Source organism: Heptranchias perlo, chromosome 26 (assembly GCF_035084215.1).
Source record: "Heptranchias perlo isolate sHepPer1 chromosome 26, sHepPer1.hap1, whole genome shotgun sequence".
Classification (NCBI taxonomy): Eukaryota; Metazoa; Chordata; class Chondrichthyes; order Hexanchiformes; family Hexanchidae; genus Heptranchias; species Heptranchias perlo.
In genome coordinates this window covers 10,815,029-10,836,911 of record NC_090350.1, presented here as the reverse complement: position 1 = coordinate 10,836,911, position 21,883 = coordinate 10,815,029, and the positions used below count along the sequence as shown (strand labels likewise).

At 46.9% G+C, this 21,883-nt stretch overlaps 1 protein-coding gene and 1 non-coding gene across 3 annotated transcripts in view; one reads left to right on the top strand and one right to left on the bottom strand.

Moving 5' to 3' along the window:
* The window catches only part of map7d1a (MAP7 domain containing 1a), a 157,389-nt gene that overhangs the window by 122,911 nt on the left and 12,595 nt on the right, over positions 1 to 21,883 (bottom strand). The gene's annotated exons all lie outside the window — the stretch shown is intronic.
* LOC137343867 (U1 spliceosomal RNA) lies at positions 186 to 344 on the top strand. Its single transcript, XR_010967906.1, has one exon. It is a non-coding gene; the product is annotated as a U1 spliceosomal RNA (small nuclear RNA).

The following is a 21,883-nucleotide window of genomic DNA, read 5'->3' as shown; positions in this document are numbered from 1 at the left end:
TGTCCTAACCTAATGTCTACACAACAGAAGTCACTGAATAGTGACCAGTAGTGGGAACCTTGGCTGATATCTCCCCCCACTGCACCCCCCCTCTCCCCCCAGCCGCCCCTGCCAGCAGCCCAAGCCTGCTGATAACCAACTGTATAGCCCCAATTAGAAACCAGCTAAGATGATCTTAACTCAACACACTTACCAGGCAGGGCAGAGACCATGATCAAGAAGGTGGTTCTCCCAGGATGAGACTAGCCCACTGGGATTGGGGTGTGCTGAAGCTTGCGACGTCCTTAAGCGCGGAATGCTCGACTATATAATGTGTGGTAGAGGGGGACTGCGTACGTGCTTAAAAGAAAGGAAGAGGGAAGGGCTTGTATTTATATAGCACCTTCCACGACCTCAGGATGTCCCAAAGCACTAAAGTACTTTTGAAGTGTGGTCACTGTAAAGGGAGCTCCTGGGGTACCTCAGTGACTAAATGCACTGCCCAGTGTGCTATTCCACCATACAGACCCAGACAAGTCGGAGGTTCAATCCCCAGTCTGTGCTGATCCTGCTGATATAAGTTTAAGCCGACAGATCGAGCAGCTACAATCAGTCTCAGCATACCTGGCTTAGAAAAGGGAAAACCAACTGGGGTTCCTGTTCCCAAGCACTAAGCAGTGGGCTGATATCGTGATGTAAATCTCCTGATGTTGTAGAATGCAGCGGTTAGGGCTCTATATTTGACCTCAGCATCCCTGGGTTAGGAAGGGGAAAACCAGCGTGATCACTATCAGTGACCCCTGCTGGAGGGCTCCAAGGTGATGACCTTCCATGGTCAGGCACCCCGGCAACACACACCCTCTAGTTCACATGGGTCACCTGTGACTGCAGCCTTCAGAACTGGAGACCAGTAAGAAGTCAATGTGCTTTGGGGGTAGGGATTGGTGGAGAATTAAAATCTCACCAAATCCTGGTCTCACTCTGAGAGTAGGTAAGAAACAGATCCGGTCGGATGAGAGTCCTGCGGGAAAGGAGAGGTTGGATCTGATCGGGCAGTTCGCCAACCAGACGGTCGATGCCATTTCGCAGAACATCTCGTTGCCAGAACTGACTAGGACGTGGTGAGAAGGGCCCTCCCAGTGCGGTCTTTCCAACATGCGCAGAATCTCAGCGCCACCGTGAGCTGCCCTTGAAGCTGCGGCGGGGACGAGACCATCGTCCACCTCCTGATGGACTGCCCCTTCGCGCAGAAGGTGTGGAGAGAGATGCGTTGGTATCTGTCCCGGTTCATCCCCAATAGCTCGGTAACACAAGACGCTGAGCTCTATGAGCTGTTCCCCGGGTCGCACACCGAGACAGATATCACCTGCGGCTGGAAGACCATCAACTCGGTGAAGGAGGCCCTTTGGTCCGCCCGAAACCTGCTGGTCTTCCTGCTGAAGGAACTGTCCAAGACCGAGTGTTGCCGACTGGCACATTCCAAGGTCTAGGGGTACGTGCTGCGGGACACACTGAAGCGAGGTGCGGCCTACCCAAAGGCTCCATGGGGAAAGGCCTCCGTGTAAGGCCACCTCACCTTATATTGTACAGAATGTATTCGAAAACATGTACCGTGTTTTGAATTGTAAAAACGAGATCATGGTGTGTAAAATCCGCATTGTATCGGTTTGAACTGTATTGCTTGAAATTGTGCCTTTTTACATTGATTTGTGTATATCTTTAAATTTTATGAAATAAAGTATATTTTGAAATATATAAAAAGAGTTTTGATCACTGTGGAGTACATGGAGACAGACCCCCTCACTGTCACAGGGCTTTGGAATGTTTTTTATTTCTCCTCCAATTCCCCTCTCCTCTCCTCCACCACTGATCCTCAGCAAATGGAACCAAGGCAGGTAAATGGAGTTAAGATAAAGATCAGCCATGATCTCATTGAATGGCGGAACAGGCTCGAGGGGCTGAACGGCCTGCTCCTGTTCCTGTCTTCCTAAATATCCAACAAATTTAGAATGGCCTTGGCTTGAGACTCCCATTGTAAACGGAGTGATCAAAACAGTTTCCAGCAAATCAGGCAGCAACACACTGCTCTTACTGGGCTTACAGTTTACGAGCAAGATAACGATTTCAGAAAAGGGAATAAGATCCTGGCAACACAGACAGGGCTCTGATAATCCATTCAAGTGCTTGCCTGTTGAGTAATGCTAAATCACTGACACAGATCCTCATTACCACACAGCTCACACACAGTGAAGGGTTTAGCTCCACTGTTTAAAGCTAACAAAACACAAAATGGGAATTGAGGGCAAAAGGAAATAGTGAGTGTGTTCCCAGGACCACTGATTAAACAGAAATCTCTCAATAGAAATCCTCTTCCTCTAAAATAGAATAAAGGATGTGGGCACAATTAAAAAGGAAAGTCATAATTTGTGATCTCTTCAAACATACTATTAAATAAATTGGGAGATGTCTAATTCTGGAACAGGATGGTAATCCTTTTGTTTTGAGGCTCGGGAATCTTTACCTGCTCTAAGTGCCCATTATTCATGCGGTTGGCTTGTTGTTAGGCGATTTGACCAATAGGAGCTTTGCAAACAAGGCCTCTTCAGACACACACAGCACATTTCCAGTAGGAATTGCTGGCAATCAATCAGGAGCCGATTTTTCACTCCCTTATCCCCGGGAGCTGAGTTCAATTGCTGGACCCCTACGGCCACCCTGGCTGAGATCAGCTAAGTGAGCACAGAGCGGGAATCGGACCTGAGACTCTACCGGTGTTCCGGAACGATACCGGGGCTTAGGGGGTTAAATTACGAGGACAGGTTGCATAAACTTGGCTTGCATTCCCTTGAGTTTAGGGGATTGAGGGGTGATTTGATTGAGGTGTTTAAAATGTTGAAAGGATTTGATAGGGTAAATATTGAGAAACTATTTCCTCTGGTGGGAGAATCAAGAACAAGGGGATATGATCTTAAAATTAGTGCTAGGCTGTTCAGGGGAGAAATCTGGAAGCACTTTTCCCACACAAAAGATTGTTGAAATCTGAAACTATCTTCCCTGATAGGCTGTGGATGCTGAGCCAATTGGAGCTTTCTAGATTGAGATCGATAGATTTTTGTTCGATATTTATTAGGGTATCGAGGGATTATGGATCAAAGGCGGGTAAATGGAGTTGAGGTACAGATCAGCCATGATCTAATAGATTGGTGGAGCAGCCTCGCGGGGCTGTGTGGCCTCCTTCTGTTCCTATGGTACGTATGGCTCTGATACTCTGGATATATTCACTCAGCCATCTTTTAATTCATTTTGTGGGAAGTATTGAGCAAATTATACGAGTCAGTCAATTGGATTAAAGTTTAACAACTGACCCACTAGGAACAGAGCTAGTTGCCAATGACTGAGTGTAAGGAAGGGCAGTGTCACAAGATCAGGCGGACTGACTGTCCTCTCAGCAAGGTCTTTCTAAAAAAGGAAACTGCCTCAAACTTTTATGGATAATTATGGACTGTTGGTGTAATTGAGGCTGACCTATAATTTTCCACGTGTGGTTCTAGAGACATTATTTTGTTTTGATAGTAAGTCCGTTTCCGGGCTATTTAGAGTGCTCAGAATTAGCATGACTTCCTGTCAGTCACTGACCTCTAACCTGTACCACACGGTGCTGTGGAGAAGGGGTGTCTATCACTGCAGAGCAAAGGGGGGACGGGGACGGGGACGGCGACTTGATACTGTACTCTCACAGCCCCTTGTACTATCAATCAGCAGAATAAACATTCACATGTTATTTGTATGTTTTATATCAATGAGTGTTAATTGTATTCAGGTGGTGGGGACTCTCTCGTATCCATTTATAGGAGAGCTTAGCTGGGGTGTGGTGTATGTGTAAGGGGAAATCCCTATGAATAAAGGCTTGGAAACAACTAAAGAGAAGGCTCTAGTATTCTATCCTTCACCACTTGGCACCAATTTATAACATCACACACATGATTACAGTGTCTCACATTTCACACAATATTCATCTGCTTTATTCAAGCTGGAATACTGCGGGAGAAAGATGAACACTGGCAGGAATAAAAATGGGGACAGGATGAGGACAAGAAGAGCAGCAGAATACCCTCTAACAACTTACCCACTACAGACCGGTGAGCCTGACATCTGTAGTGGGTACGTTGTTAGAGGGTATTCTGAGGGACAGGATCTACAGGCATTTGGAGAGGCAGGGACTGATTAGGAACAGTCAGCATGGTTTTGTGAGAGGAAAATCATGTCTCACGAATTTGATTGAGTTTTTTGAAGGGGTAACCAAGAAGATAGATGAGGGCTGTGCAGTAGACGTGGTCGACATGGACTTCAGCAAAGCCTTTGACAAGGTACCGCATGGTAGATTGTTACATAAGGTTAAATCTCACGGGATCCAAGGTGAGGTAGCCAATTGGATACAAAATTGGCTTGACGACAGAAGACAGAGGATGGTTGTAGAGGGTTGTTTTTCTAACTGGAGGCCTGTGTCCAGCGGTGTGCCTCAGGGATCGGTGCTGGGTCCGCTGTTATTTGTTATTTATATTAATGATTTGGATGAGAATTTAGGAGGAATTAAGTTTGAAGATGACACCAAGATTGGTGGCATTGTGGACAGTGAAGAAGGTTATCTAGGACTGCAACGGGATCTTGATAAATTGGGCCAGTGGGCCGATGAATGGCAGATGAAGTTTAATTTAGATAAATGTGAGATGATGCATTTTGGTAGATCGAATCGGGCCAGGACCTACTCCGTTAATGGTAGGGCGTTGGGGAGAGTTATAGAACAAAGAGATCTAGGAGTACAGGTTCATAGCTCCTTGAAAGTGGAGTCACAGGTGGATAGGGTGGTGAAGAAGGCATTCAGCATGCTTGGTTTCATTGGTCAGAACATTGAATACAGGAGTTGGGATGTCTTGTTGAAGTTGTACAAGACATTAGTAAGGCCACACTTGGAATACTGTGTACAGTTCTGGTCACCCTATTATAGAAAGGATATTATTAAACTAGAAAGAGTGCAGAAAAGATTTACTAGGATGCTACCGGGACTTGATGGTTTGACTTATAGGGAGAGGTTAGATAGACTGGGACTTTTTTCCCTGGAGAGTAGGAGGTTAAGGGATGATCTTATAGAAGTCTATAAAATAATGAGGGGCATAGATAAGGTAGATAGTCAAAATCTTTTCCCAAAGGTAGGGGAGTCTATAACGAGGGGGCATAGATTTAAGGTGAGAGGGGAGAGATACAAAAGGGTCCAGAGGGGCAATTTTTTCACTCAAAGGGTGGTGAGTGTCTGGAACGAGCTGCCAGAGACAGTAGTAGAGGCGGGTACAATTTTGTCTTTTAAAAAGCATTTGGACAGTTACATGGGTAAGATGGGTATAGAGGGATATGGGCCAAGTGCAGGCAATTGGGACTAGCTTAGTGGTATAAACTGGGCGACATGGACATGTTGGGCCAAAGGACCTGTTTCCATGTTGTAACTTCTATGATTCTATGATTCTAGGATTCTAGGATTGGAGAAAGGCCCAAATCAGGAGAAACCGGGCTGGGAAAACAGCTGGAGGAAAGGCAAGGTTGGTACGGGAGCAGGAGCCAGAGGTGAAAGGAGGACAGAGGTCATCTCTGAGGAGATCCTGCGAGGCAGCTCTCCTTTCTAGAAGGCTCCGTGATGTCTGCAAAGTACATTGAGCTTAGCTAAACCTTATTGACCAGTAACTGAATGGTTGTATTACACCAGCCGAGAGAAGGCAATGAATGTCCCTCAGTGGAAGCTCTTCCAACTCTGGCCTCCTTTGCATACCCTCCTTCTCTGCTCCACCTTAAAGTGGCTTGGCCCCACACCCTGGACCTCTGTGCTGGACGTCCAGCTTGCTACTTCTTCTCCTCTCCTTCAGAAGCCTCCTCAAACCTTCCTCTTCGATCTTGCCTTCAGTCACCATCCCTAAACCTAACACACCAATGCTCGGTGCCTTCTTATCTTCACCGTTGTGAAGCCTTTTGGGACTTTTATTCCTTGGTGGTGAATAAGTGACTTCAAAGAATGAGAGGCTGAGGTAAGAACTGTGGCCAGTTCCTTGGAGCAGTGACCTCACTTCAAAAGTACTTCATTGGCTGTAAAGCGCTTTGGGACATCCTGAGGTCATGAAAGGCGGTATCTAAATGCAAGTTCCTTCCGTTTCCTCCCTCCCCTCCCTCCTTCCTTCATTCCTTCATATCCGTACAGCTGGACGTCCATTGTAACTTAAAGGGGCAGTTTTGTTGTGAGGCAAACCCTTTCTTCTGTTTGTGGAGTGAGAACAACATAGGAATTACAACGTGGAAACAGGCCATTCGGCCCAACCAGTCGGTGCTGGTGTTTATCCTCCAAACGAGCAATAGTCCTAATTCCCTTATTCCCACATTCCTTTATTTCCCGTTTCCTTCAACCACCTGTACGATCATGGACAGGACAAGACCAGTTGCTCACTCCAGCCACATTGCCCTAAGCACCATGACAACACCCAGCACCCAGCATTCACCGGCAGTCATGTGATCTCCTGGGAGAGGCAATAAAACAGGAAACCCCCACCCACCAAGGGCAATTTAGGGGGGAAAATGCTGGAAAATGTCCTCTTTGACACCCTAGTCTTTGAATATTAAATAACTAATGAATTAAATTAATAACTAACTATTGACATTGATCGCTGCATTTCCCGCGAAGTCACGTTGGGCGAGCAGGATCAGCTCCGAGGAATTTCCCAGCAATGGCCTCTGCTTCAATCACTAACTCCGGCAGTGCTTTCCGCAGCCTCATAGCCCGCTGGGTAAAAAAGTTTCTCCTGCTCTCTGTCCCAAATCTCTGACATTTAATCTTGTATCTCTGTCCCCTCAATCACCGGAAACAGCCTGTTTCTATCTACTCAGTCCCTTTCCGTCGTATTTTTAAACCCCTCGAGCAAATCTCCTCCAGCTCCAATGAAAATAGCCCTGATTTTTCAAGAAAAGAATTGGACGATAAAATCGTTTGGGGACATAGGAACAGGAGGAGGCCATTCAGCCCCTCGAGCCTGTTCCGCCATTCAATTAGATCATGGCTGACCTGTATCCTAACTCCATCTACCCGCCTCGGTTCCATAACCCTTAATACCCTTGCCTAACAAAAATCTATCAATCTTAGTTTTGAAATTTTCAATTGACCCCCAGCCTCAACAGCTTTTTGGGGGAGAGTTCCAGATTCCCACTCCCCATTGTGTGAAGGAATGCTTCCTGACATCCCCCCTGAACGGTCTAACCCTCATTTTAAGGTTATGCCCCTTGTTCTGAACTCCCCCAACCAGAGGAAATAGTTTCTCTCTATCTACCCTATCAACTCCTTTAATCATCTTAAACACCTCAATTAGATCATCCCTTAATCTTCTATACTCGAGGGAATACAAATCTAGTCTATGTAACCTGTCCGCATAATTTAACCCTTTTAGCCCCGGTATCATTCTGATGAGGGCTGCAAATTTATGCGGGAGTAGTCGGTGACGTAGAAGCGATCGAGAAACAGAAAACCGCGCTGGGTACCGTGTTGTGAACCTTTGGCCCTGCATCGGGGCCGCCAGCTAATTCAGAACCGGAGCTTGAATGGCAATTCAGGCACCGGCTCTTTCCCTGTGGGCACAGACTCTTTCCCTGTGGGCACCGGCTCTTTCCCTGTGGGCACCAACTCTTTCCCTGTGGGCACCAACTCTTTCTCTGGGGGCACCGACTCTTTCTCTTTCTCAGTATGCCGAGGGCACTGTCTCTTTCCCTGTGGGCATGGACTCTTTCCCTGTGGGCACTGTCTCTTTCCCTGTGGGCACTGTCTCTTTCTCTTTCTCAGTATGCTGTGGGCACTGACTCTTTCCCTGTGGGCACGGGCTCTTTCCCTGTGGGCATGGGCTCTTTCCCTGTGGGCACGGGCTCTTTCCCTGTGGGCACGGGCTCTTTCCCTGTGGGCACCGGCTCTTTCCCTGTGGGCACTGGCTCTTTCCCTGTGGGCACGGACTCTATCCCTGTGGGCACTGACTCTTTCCCTGTGGGCACCGACTCTTTCCCTGTGGGCACGGGCTCTTTCCCTGTGGGCACCGACTCTTTCCCTGTGGGCACGGGCTCTTTCCCTGTGGGCGCCGGCTCTTTCCCTGTGGGCACCGGCTCTTTCCCTGTGGGCACCGACTCTTTCCCTGTGGGCACAGACTCTTTCCCTGTGGGCACGGACTCTATCCCTGTGGGCACCGGCTCTTTCCCTGTGGGCACGGACTCTATCCCTGTGGGCACCGGCTCTTTCTCTTTCTCAGTATGCTGTGGGCACTGTCTCTTTCCCTGTGGGCACCGGCTCTTTCCCTGTGGGCGCCGGCTCTTTCCCTGTGGGCACTGTCTCTTTCCCTGTGGGCGCTGGCTCTTTCCCTGTGGGCGCCGGCTCTTTCCCTGTGGGCGCCGGCTCTTTCTCTTTCTCAGTATGCTGTGGGCACTGTCTCTTTCCCTGTGGGCACTGTCTCTTTCCCTGTGGGCATGGACTCTATCCCTGTGGGCACTGTCTCTTTCCCTGTGGGCGCCAGCTCTTTCCCTGTGGGCACTGTCTCTTTCCCTGTGGGCGCCGGCTCTTTCCCTGTGGGCACTGTCTCTTTCCCTGTGGGCGCCGGCTCTTTCCCTGTGGGCACTGTCTCTTTCCCTGTGGGCGCCGGCTCTTTCCCTGTGGGCACTGTCTCTTTCCCTGTGGGCACGGACTCTATCCCTGTGGGCACTGTCTCTTTCCCTGTGGGCACGGACTCTATCCCTGTGGGCACTGTCTCTATCCCTGTGGGCACGGACTCTATCCCTGTGGGCACTGTCTCTTTCCCTGTGGGCGCCGGCTCTTTCCCTGTGGGCACTGTCTCTTTCCCTGTGGGCGCCGGCTCTTTCCCTGTGGGCGCCGGCTCTTTCCCTGTGGGCACTGTCTCTTTCCCTGTGGGCACGGACTCTATCCCTGTGGTCACAGACTCTATCCCTGTGGGCACTGTCTCTTTCCCTGTGGGCACGGACTCTATCCCTGTGGGCACTGTCTCTTTCCCTGTGGGCACCGACTCTTTCCCTGTGGGCACCGACTCTTTCCCTGTGGGCACGGACTCTTTCCCTGTGGGCACCGGCTCTTTCCCTGTGGGCACGGACTCTTTCCCTGTGGGCACCGGCTCTTTCCCTGTGGGCACCGGCTCTTTCCCTGTGGGCACCGGCTCTTTCCCTGTGGGCACGGACTCTTTCCCTGTGGGCGCCGGCTCTTGCCCTGTGGGCACCGACTCTTTCTCTCAGTATGCTGTGGGCACTGCGGTGCAGTGCAGGGTGACAGCTCGCTATCCTCCGCCTGCTGGATTCTCAGATACATCTGTGCCACTGTGGGATGTAGGGAGTGGGGTACGAGTGGAGGGGGGTGGGATTTGACTGCATGATGATGAAAAATGGAATCAGTGTGGGACGCTCTGGCACACCGAGTGGCAGATCGTAAAGGAATCATCCTCCTTTTGGATGAGACGTTAAACTGAGGCCCCGTCTGCCTTCTCAGGTGGTGGTAAAAAATCCCATGGCACTATTTCAAAGAAGAGCTGGGGAGTTCTCCCTGTGTCCTGGCCAATATTTATCCCTCAAGCAATATCACTAAAAAACAGATTATCTGGTCATTTATCTCATTGCTGTTTGTGGGACCTTACTGTGCGCAAAATTGGCTGCTGCGTTTCCTACATTAAAACAGTGACGACATTTCAAAAGTACTTCATTGGTTGTGAAGTGCTTTGGGACATCCTAAGGTCATGAAAGGCTTCAGGACATCCCAAAGGAAGAAGCCCCACCACCATCTTCTCAGGACAACTAGTGATCGGCAAAAAAATGCCGGCCTTGCCATCGACCCCCTCATCCCCAGAATGAATAAAATATAAATCATAGAATCATACAGCACAGAAGAAGGCCATTTGGCCCATCGTGCTTGTGCCAGCTGTTTGAAAGAGCTTTCCAATTGGTACCCCAACCCCCCCGTCCTTTCCCCATTGCCCTGCAAATTTGTCCTTTTAAGTATATAAGGACATATATATAAAAAATGCAATTCCCTTTTGAAAGTTACTAATGAATTTGCTTCCATTGCCCTTTCAGGCATTGCTTTCCAGATCACGTGCAAGTTAAGTTCTTTCCTTCTTTTAAAGATTTGAACTTATGCAGTGCCTCGAAACATCTCAAATTGCTTCTCATGTGGAATTCGCTTGGGATGCATTGACTGTTATCTACACCCGGAACCCCCGGCAAGAATGTCCATGGTCAAAGGACCCCATCCTAAATTGCCACTGTCAATGAGCTGCCCAGTGACCAGCAACAGGAATAACGTTCTACTAAATCAACAAATACAGACACCCGAGGACCTCGCTGACCTCTGGGATCACCGGTGACCCTAGTTTGAACATCTATGATGCCGGTTAACACGGTTCTGCACCAGTAACATCCACCAACCAGTTCACCAATGACTAATGAATCGGTTTCTGGTGCTGTTGACTGAGGGAGGAATATTGTCCAGGTCACCAGGAGAACCCCCTGCTCTTCTTTGAATAATATCGTGGGACTTTTAACATCCATCAGAACTGACGGATGGAATAGGGCCTCAGTTTTAACTTTTCATTCAAAAAGACGACACCTCCGACTGTGTAGCACTCTGTCAGTACTGCACTGGTGTGTCAGCCTAGATTATATGTTCAAGTCCTGGAGTGGGTTTCTAACCTAAACTTTTTAGAATTTTACAACACAGAAGCAGGCCATTCCACCCATCATACCTATGTCGGCTCTCTGAAAGTGATATTCCGCCTTAATACCATTCACTTGCCCTTTCCCCATACACTTTAACATTTTTCTTTTTCAAATCTTTATCCCCAACCCTTCTAAAAGCTATTCCACAATGTGCTTCCACCATTGTTTCTGGTCGGACATTCCATGTCCTAACTCTCCGTGTAAAAACATTTCTCCTGATGTTTCTCTTCGTTCTTTTGGCATTGGTCTCCAATTTCAGCCAACACACCAACCAATGAAAAAGCTTTTCCCGATTTAGTTACATACAATTACGTAGAAATTACAACATGGAAACAGGCCGTTCGGCCCAACCGTTCTGTGTTGGTGTTCATCCTCCACTTAAACACTTTATCAAAACCACACATCATTTTGAACACTTCTATCAGAGCTCCTCATAACCCTCTAATGATCCAGAGGCAAGAGTACTACCAACTGAGCCAAGCTGACACATGAGTAGCACAGACTGAGGACTGGGAACAAGGAGTCTGCTCGTCATCTTGATCGGGATGTTGCATGTTGTGCAGAGACCAAACAAGGGTGAAGATGCAAAGAAAACCTTGACAAGAGGGAGTTTGAGGATGGTGTGCGCTGAGACACTCTCTGCAGTCAGCACCAACGGTAACTCTGCTTCTGTCCCCTTTCTCCTTCCTCTTAGAAATGTAGGATCTGAAGAGCCTGAATCTGACAATGGAAGAGGGAGGGCAGTAATCCCACCCACTGCTTTCCCTTCCCTACCCATCCCTTCCCACCTCATACCTAGACTGGATTCATTCTCTGGAAGCACCATTGCCTTCTCTGGCTGTACAGTTGCCAGCTCTAGTTGGATGTATTTTTCGAGGTTTCATCACATGACCTCCCTCCTCCTAGCCCCTCCCCTCCCCCAGTCCAGTCATAAAGCCTATCGTCCCATCGCCAATATTTTTATAACATTTATGCAGCATCTAAAGATCGGCAACATTTACTGACAAACAGGCTTATAGAAAGAGAACACACAACCTAACAGAGAGAGAATACAGAGTCCAGAGAGAGAACACACAGAGTACAGAGAGAGAACACACTGACTAATGGAGAGTGAACACACAGAGTACGGAGAGAGAACACACAGAATACAGAGAGAGAATACAGAGTAGAGAGAGAGAACACACAGAGTACAGAGAGAGAACACACTGACTAACAGAGAGAGAACACACAGAGTAGAAAGAGAGAACACACAGAGTACAGAGAGAGAATGCATAGACTACAGAGAGAGAACACACTGACTAACAGAGAACACACAGAGCAGAAAGAGAGAACACACGGACTACAGAGAGCGAACACACAGACTACAGAGAGAGAACACACAGAGTACAGAGAAGACACACAGACGACAGGGAGAGAACACACTGACTACAGAGAGAGAACACACTGACAAACAGAGAGAGAACATACTGACTAACAGAGAGAGAACACATAGGCTACAGAGAGAGAACACACTGACCAACAGGGAGAGAACACATCGACTACAGAGAGAGAACACACTGACTAACGGAAAGAGAACACACTAACTAACAGAGAGAGATCACACTGACTAACAGAGAGAGAACACACTGAATAATGGAGAGAGAACACACTGAATAATGGAGAGCGAACACACTGACTACAGAGAGAGAACACACTGACTACAGAGAGAGAACACACTGACTACAGAGAGAGAACACACTGACTACAGAGAGAGAACATACTGATTACTGAGAGAGAACACACTGACTAACGGAGAGAGAACACACAGACTACAGAGAGAGAGCACACAGAGTACAGAGAAGACACACAGACTACAGGGAGAGAACACACTGACTACAGAGAGAGAACACACTGACAAACAGAGAGAGAACATACTGACTAACAGAGAGAGAACACATAGGCTACAGAGAGAGAACACACTGACCAACAGGGAGAGAACACATCGACTACAGAGAGAGAACACGCTGACTACAGAGAGAGAACACATTGAATAATGGAGAGAGAACACACTGAATAATGGAGAGCGAACACACTGACTACAGAGAGAGAACACACTGACTACAGAGAGAGAACACACTGACTACAGAGAGAGAACACGCTGATTACTGAGAGAGAACACACTGACTAATGGAGAGAGAACACACTGACTAACGGAGAGAGAACAAACTGACTAACGGAGAGAGAACACACAGACTACAGAGAGAGAGCACACAGACTACAGAGAGAGAACACACTGACTATTGGAGAGAGAACACACTGACTAACGGAGAGAGAACACACTGACTATTGGAGAGAGAACACACTGATTAATGGAGAGAGAACACACTGACTAATGGAGAGAGAACACACTGACTAACGGAGAGAGAACACACAGACTACAGAGAGAGAACACACTGACTAATGGAGAGAGAACACACAGACTACAGAGAGAGAACACACTGACTAACGGAGAGAGAACACACTGACTATTGGAGAGAGAACACACTGACTAACGGAGAGAGAACACACAGACTAACGGAGAGAGAACACACAGACTACAGAGAAAGAACACACTGACTAATGGAGAGAGAACACACAGACTACAGAGAGAGAACACACTGACTAACGGAGAGAGAACACACTGACTATTGGAGAGACAACACACTGACTAATGGAGAGAGAACACACAGACTACAGAGAGAGAACACACTGACTAACGGAGAGAGAACACACTGACTAACGGAGAGAGAACACACTGACTAACGGAGAGAGAACACACTGACTAATGGAGAGAGAACACACAGACTACAGAGAGAGAACACACTGACTAACGGAGAGAGAACACACTGACTACAGAGAGAGAACACACTGACTACAGAGAGAGAACACACAGACTACAGAGAGAGAACACACTGACTAACGGAGAGAGAACACACTGACTATTGGAGAGAGAACACACTGACTAATGGAGAGAGAACACACAGACTACAGAGAGAGAACACACTGACTAACGGAGAGAGAACACACTGACTAACGGAGAGAGAACACACTGACTATTGGAGAGAGAACACACTGACTAATGGAGAGAGAACACACAGACTACAGAGAGAGAACACACTGACTAACGGAGAGAGAACACACTGACTAACGGAGAGAGAACACACTGACTAATGGAGAGAGAACACACAGACTACAGAGAGAGAGCACACAGAGTACAGAGAAGACACACAGACTACAGGGAGAGAACACACTGACTACAGAGAGAGAACACACTGACAAACAGAGAGAGAACATACTGACTAACAGAGAGAGAACACATAGGCTACAGAGAGAGAACACACTGACCAACAGGGAGAGAACACATCGACTACAGAGAGAGAACACGCTGACGACAGAGAGAGAACACACTGAATAATGGAGAGAGAACACACTGAATAATGGAGAGCGAACACACTGACTACAGAGAGAGAACACACTGACTACAGAGAGAGAACACACTGACTACAGAGAGAGAACACGCTGATTACTGAGAGAGAACACACTGACTAATGGAGAGAGAACACACTGACTAACGGAGAGAGAACACACAGACTAACGGAGAGAGAACACACTGACTATTGGAGAGAGAACACACTGAATAATGGAGAGAGAACACACTGACTAATGGAGAGAGAACACACTGACTATTGGAGAGAGAACACACAGACTACAGAGAGAGAACACACTGACTAATGGAGAGAGAACACACAGACTACAGAGAGAGAACACGCTGACTACAGAGAGAGAACACACTGAATAATGGAGAGAGAACACACTGAATAATGGAGAGCGAACACACTGACTACAGAGAGAGAACACACTGACTACAGAGAGAGAACACACTGACTACAGAGAGAGAGCACACAGACTACAGAGAGAGAACACACTGACTATTGGAGAGAGAACACACTGACTAACGGAGAGAGAACACACTGACTATTGGAGAGAGAACACACTGAATAATGGAGAGAGAACACACTGACTAATGGAGAGAGAACACACTGACTATTGGAGAGAGAACACACTGACTAACGGAGAGAGAACACACTGACTATTGGAGAGAGAACACACTGACTAACAGAGAGAGAACACGCTGACTAATGAGGAGAGAACACACAGACTACAGAGAGAGAGCACACAGAGTACAGAGAAGACACACAGACAACAGGGAGAGAACACACTGACTACAGAGAGAGAACACACTGACAAACAGAGAGAGAACATACTGACTAACAGAGAGAGAACACATAGGCTACAGAGAGAGAACACACTGACCAACAGGGAGAGAACACATCGACTACAGAGAGAGAACACGCTGACTACAGAGAGAGAACACACTGAATAATGGAGAGAACACACTGAATAATGGAGAGCGAACACACTGACTACAGAGAGAGAACACACTGACTACAGAGAGAGAACACGCTGACTACAGAGAGAGAACACATTGAATAATGGAGAGAGAACACACTGAATAATGGAGAGCGAACACACTGACTACAGAGAGAGAACACACTGACTACAGAGAGAGAACACACTGACTACAGAGAGAGAACACGCTGATTACTGAGAGAGAACACACTGACTAATGGAGAGAGAACACACTGACTAACGGAGAGAGAACAAACTGACTAACGGAGAGAGAACACACAGACTACTGAGAGAGAGCACACAGACTACAGAGAGAGAACACACTGACTATTGGAGAGAGAACACACTGACTAACGGAGAGAGAACACACTGACTATTGGAGAGAGAACACACTGATTAATGGAGAGAGAACACACTGACTAATGGAGAGAGAACACACTGACTAACGGAGAGAGAACACACAGACTACAGAGAGAGAACACACTGACTAATGGAGAGAGAACACACAGACTACAGAGAGAGAACACACTGACTAACGGAGAGAGAACACACTGACTATTGGAGAGAGAACACACTGACTAACGGAGAGAGAACACACAGACTAACGGAGAGAGAACACACAGACTACAGAGAAAGAACACACTGACTAATGGAGAGAGAACACACAGACTACAGAGAGAGAACACACTGACTAACGGAGAGAGAACACACTGACTATTGGAGAGAGAACACACTGACTAATGGAGAGAGAACACACAGACTACAGAGAGAGAACACACTGACTAACGGAGAGAGAACACACTGACTAACGGAGAGAGAACACACTGACTAACGGAGAGAGAACACACTGACTAATGGAGAGAGAACACACAGACTACAGAGAGAGAACACACTGACTAACGGAGAGAGAACACACTGACTACAGAGAGAGAACACACTGACTACAGAGAGAGAACACACAGACTACAGAGAGAGAACACACTGACTAACGGAGAGAGAACACACTGACTATTGGAGAGAGAACACACTGACTAATGGAGAGAGAACACACAGACTACAGAGAGAGAACACACTGACTAACGGAGAGAGAACACACTGACTAACGGAGAGAGAACACACTGACTATTGGAGAGAGAACACACTGACTAATGGAGAGAGAACACACAGACTACAGAGAGAGAACACACTGACTAACGGAGAGAGAACACACTGACTAACGGAGAGAGAACACACTGACTAATGGAGAGAGAACACACAGACTACAGAGAGAGAGCACACAGAGTACAGAGAAGACACACAGACTACAGGGAGAGAACACACTGACTACAGAGAGAGAACACACTGACAAACAGAGAGAGAGCACACAGACTACAGAGAGAGAACACACTGACTATTGGAGAGAGAACACACTGACTAACGGAGAGAGAACACACTGACTATTGGAGAGAGAACACACTGAATAATGGAGAGAGAACACACTGACTAATGGAGAGAGAACACACTGACTATTGGAGAGAGAACACACTGACTAACGGAGAGAGAACACACTGACTATTGGAGAGAGAACACACTGACTAACAGAGAGAGAACACGCTGACTAATGAGGAGAGAACACACAGACTACAGAGAGAGAGCACACAGAGTACAGAGAAGACACACAGACAACAGGGAGAGAACACACTGACTACAGAGAGAGAACACACTGACAAACAGAGAGAGAACATACTGACTAACAGAGAGAGAACACATAGGCTACAGAGAGAGAACACACTGACCAACAGGGAGAGAACACATCGACTACAGAGAGAGAACACGCTGACTACAGAGAGAGAACACACTGAATAATGGAGAGAACACACTGAATAATGGAGAGCGAACACACTGACTACAGAGAGAGAACACACTGACTACAGAGAGAGAACACGCTGACTACAGAGAGAGAACACATTGAATAATGGAGAGAGAACACACTGAATAATGGAGAGCGAACACACTGACTACAGAGAGAGAACACACTGACTACAGAGAGAGAACACACTGACTACAGAGAGAGAACACGCTGATTACTGAGAGAGAACACACTGACTAATGGAGAGAGAACACACTGACTAACGGAGAGAGAACAAACTGACTAACGGAGAGAGAACACACAGACTACAGAGAGAGAGCACACAGACTACAGAGAGAGAACACACTGACTATTGGAGAGAGAACACACTGACTAACGGAGAGAGAACACACTGACTATTGGAGAGAGAACACACTGATTAATGGAGAGAGAACACACTGACTAATGGAGAGAGAACACACTGACTAACGGAGAGAGAACACACAGACTACAGAGAGAGAACACACTGACTAATGGAGAGAGAACACACAGACTACAGAGAGAGAACACACTGACTAACGGAGAGAGAACACACTGACTATTGGAGAGAGAACACACTGACTAACGGAGAGAGAACACACAGACTAACGGAGAGAGAACACACAGACTACAGAGAAAGAACACACTGACTAATGGAGAGAGAACACACAGACTACAGAGAGAGAACACACTGACTAACGGAGAGAGAACACACTGACTATTGGAGAGAGAACACACTGACTAATGGAGAGAGAACACACAGACTACAGAGAGAGAACACACTGACTAACGGAGAGAGAACACACTGACTAACGGAGAGAGAACACACTGACTAACGGAGAGAGAACACACTGACTAATGGAGAGAGAACACACAGACTACAGAGAGAGAACACACTGACTAACGGAGAGAGAACACACTGACTACAGAGAGAGAACACACTGACTATTGGAGAGAGAACACACTGACTAATGGAGAGAGAACACACAGACTACAGAGAGAGAACACACTGACTAACGGAGAGAGAACACACTGACTAACGGAGAGAGAACACACTGACTATTGGAGAGAGAACACACTGACTAATGGAGAGAGAACACACAGACTACAGAGAGAGAACACACTGACTAACGGAGAGAGAACACACTGACTAACGGAGAGAGAACACACTGACTAATGGAGAGAGAACACACAGACTACAGAGAGAGAGCACACAGAGTACAGAGAAGACACACAGACTACAGGGAGAGAACACACTGACTACAGAGAGAGAACACACTGACAAACAGAGAGAGAACATACTGACTAACAGAGAGAGAACACATAGGCTACAGAGAGAGAACACACTGACCAACAGGGAGAGAACACATCGACTACAGAGAGAGAACACGCTGACGACAGAGAGAGAACACACTGAATAATGGAGAGAGAACACACTGAATAATGGAGAGCGAACACACTGACTACAGAGAGAGAACACACTGACTACAGAGAGAGAACACACTGACTACAGAGAGAGAACACGCTGATTACTGAGAGAGAACACACTGACTAATGGAGAGAGAACACACTGACTAACGGAGAGAGAACACACAGACTAACGGAGAGAGAACACACTGACTATTGGAGAGAGAACACACTGAATAATGGAGAGAGAACACACTGACTAATGGAGAGAGAACACACTGACTATTGGAGAGAGAACACACAGACTACAGAGAGAGAACACACTGACTAATGGAGAGAGAACACACAGACTACAGAGAGAGAACACGCTGACTACAGAGAGAGAACACACTGAATAATGGAGAGAGAACACACTGAATAATGGAGAGCGAACACACTGACTACAGAGAGAGAACACACTGACTACAGAGAGAGAACACACTGACTACAGAGAGAGAGCACACAGACTACAGAGAGAGAACACACTGACTATTGGAGAGAGAACACACTGACTAACGGAGAGAGAACACACTGACTATTGGAGAGAGAACACACTGAATAATGGAGAGAGAACACACTGACTAATGGAGAGAGAACACACTGACTATTGGAGAGAGAACACACTGACTAACGGAGAGAGAACACACTGACTATTGGAGAGAGAACACACTGACTAACAGAGAGAGAACACGCTGACTAATGAGGAGAGAACACACAGACTACAGAGAGAGAGCACACAGAGTACAGAGAAGACACACAGACAACAGGGAGAGAACACACTGACTACAGAGAGAGAACACACTGACAAACAGAGAGAGAACATACTGACTAACAGAGAGAGAACACATAGGCTACAGAGAGAGAACACACTGACCAACAGGGAGAGAACACATCGACTACAGAGAGAGAACACGCTGACTACAGAGAGAGAACACACTGAATAATGGAGAGAACACACTGAATAATGGAGAGCGAACACACTGACTACAGAGAGAGAACACACTGACTACAGAGAGAGAACACACTGACTACAGAGAGAGAACACGCTGATTACTGAGAGAGAACACACTGACTAATGGAGAGAGAACACACTGACTAACGGAGAGAGAACACACTGACTAACGGAGAGAGAACACAGAGACTAACGGAGAGAGAACACACTGACTATTGGAGAGAGAACACACTGAATAATGGAGAGAGAACACACTGACTAATGGAGAGAGAACACACTGACTAATGGAGAGAGAACACACAGACTACAGAGAGAGAACACACTGACTAATGGAGAGAGAACACACAGACTACAGAGAGAGAACACGCTGACTACAGAGAGAGAACACACTGACTACAGAGAGAGAGCACACTGACTACAGAGAGAGAACACACTGACTATTGGAGAGAGAACACACTGACTAACGGAGAGAGAACACACTGACTATTGGAGAGAGAACACACTGAATAATGGAGAGGGAACACACTGACTAATGGAGAGAGAACACACTGACCATTGGAGAGAGAACACACTGACTAACGGAGAGAGAACACACAGACTACAGAGAGAGAACACACTGACTAATGGAGAGAGAACACACAGACTACAGAGAGAGAACACACTGACTAATGGAGAGAGAACACACAGACTTCAGAGAGAGAACACACTGACTATTGGAGAGAGAACACACTGACTAACGGAGAGAGAACACACTGACTAATGGAGAGAGAACACACAGACTACAGAGAGAGAACACACTGACTAACGGAGAGAGAACACACTGACTAACGGAGAGAGAACACACTGACTAATGGAGAGAGAACACACAGACTACAGAGAGAGAACACACTGACTAATGAGGAGAGAACACACTGACTAATGGGGAGAGAACACACTGACTAACAAAGAGAGAGCACACAGACTACAGAGAGAGAACACACTGACTAACGGAGAGAGAACACACTGACTAACGGAGAGAGAACACACTGACTAATGGAGAGAGAACACACAGACTACAGAGAAAGAACTCACTGACTAACGGAGAGAGAACACACTGACTAACGGAGAGAGAACACACTGACTAATGGAGAGAGAACACACAGACTACAGAGAGAGAACACACTGACTAACGGAGAGAGAACACACTGACTATTGGAGAGAGAACACACTGACTACAGAGAGCGAACACACAGAGTACAGAGAGAGAATACGCTGACTAACAGAGAGAGAAAAACGCTGACGAATGGAGAGAGTTGTAAACAACTTTACAACACCAAGTTATAGTCCAGCAATTTTATTTTAAATTCACAAGCTTTCGGAGGCTTCCTCCTTCGTCAGGTGAACGATGTTGGAAATTTCCAACAACGTTCACCTGACGAAGGAGGAAGCCTCCGAAAGTTTGTGAATTTAAAATAAAATTGCTGGACTATAACTTGGTGTTGTAAAGTTGTTTACAATTGTCAACCCCAGTCCATCACCGGCATCTGCACATAATGGAGAGAGAACATACTGACTAACGGAGAGAGAACACACTGACTAATGGAGAGAGAACACACTGACTAACGGAGAGAGAACACACTGACTAACGGAGAGAGAACACAGAGACTAACGGAGAGAGAACACACTGACTATTGGAGAGAGAACACACTGAATAATGGAGAGAGAACACACTGACTAATGGAGAGAGAACACACTGACTATTGGAGAGAGAACACACAGACTACAGAGAGAGAACACACTGACTAATGGAGAGAGAACACACAGACTACAGAGAGAGAACACGCTGACTACAGAGAGAGAACACACTGAATAATGGAGAGAGAACACACTGAATAATGGAGAGCGAACACACTGACAGCAGAGAGAGAACACACAGACTACAGAGAGAGAACACACTGACTATTGGAGAGAGAACACACTGACTAACGGAGAGAGAACACACTGACTATTGGAGAGAGAACACACTGAATAATGGAGGGAGAACACACTGACTAATGGAGAGAGAACACACTGACCATTGGAGAGAGAACACATTGACTAACGGAGAGAGAACACACAGACTACAGAGAGAGAACACACTGACTAATGGAGAGAGAACACACAGACTACAGAGAGAGAACACACTGACTAATGGAGAGAGAACACACAGACTACAGAGAGAGAACACACTGACTATTGGAGAGAGAACACACTGACTAACGGAGAGAGAACACACTGACTAACGGAGAGAGAACACACTGACTAATGGAGAGAGAACACACAGACTACAGAGAGAGAACACACTGACTAACGGAGAGAGAACACACTGACTAACGGAGAGAGAACACACTGACTAATGGAGAGAGAACACACAGACTACAGAGAGAGAACACACTGACTAACGGAGAGAGAAC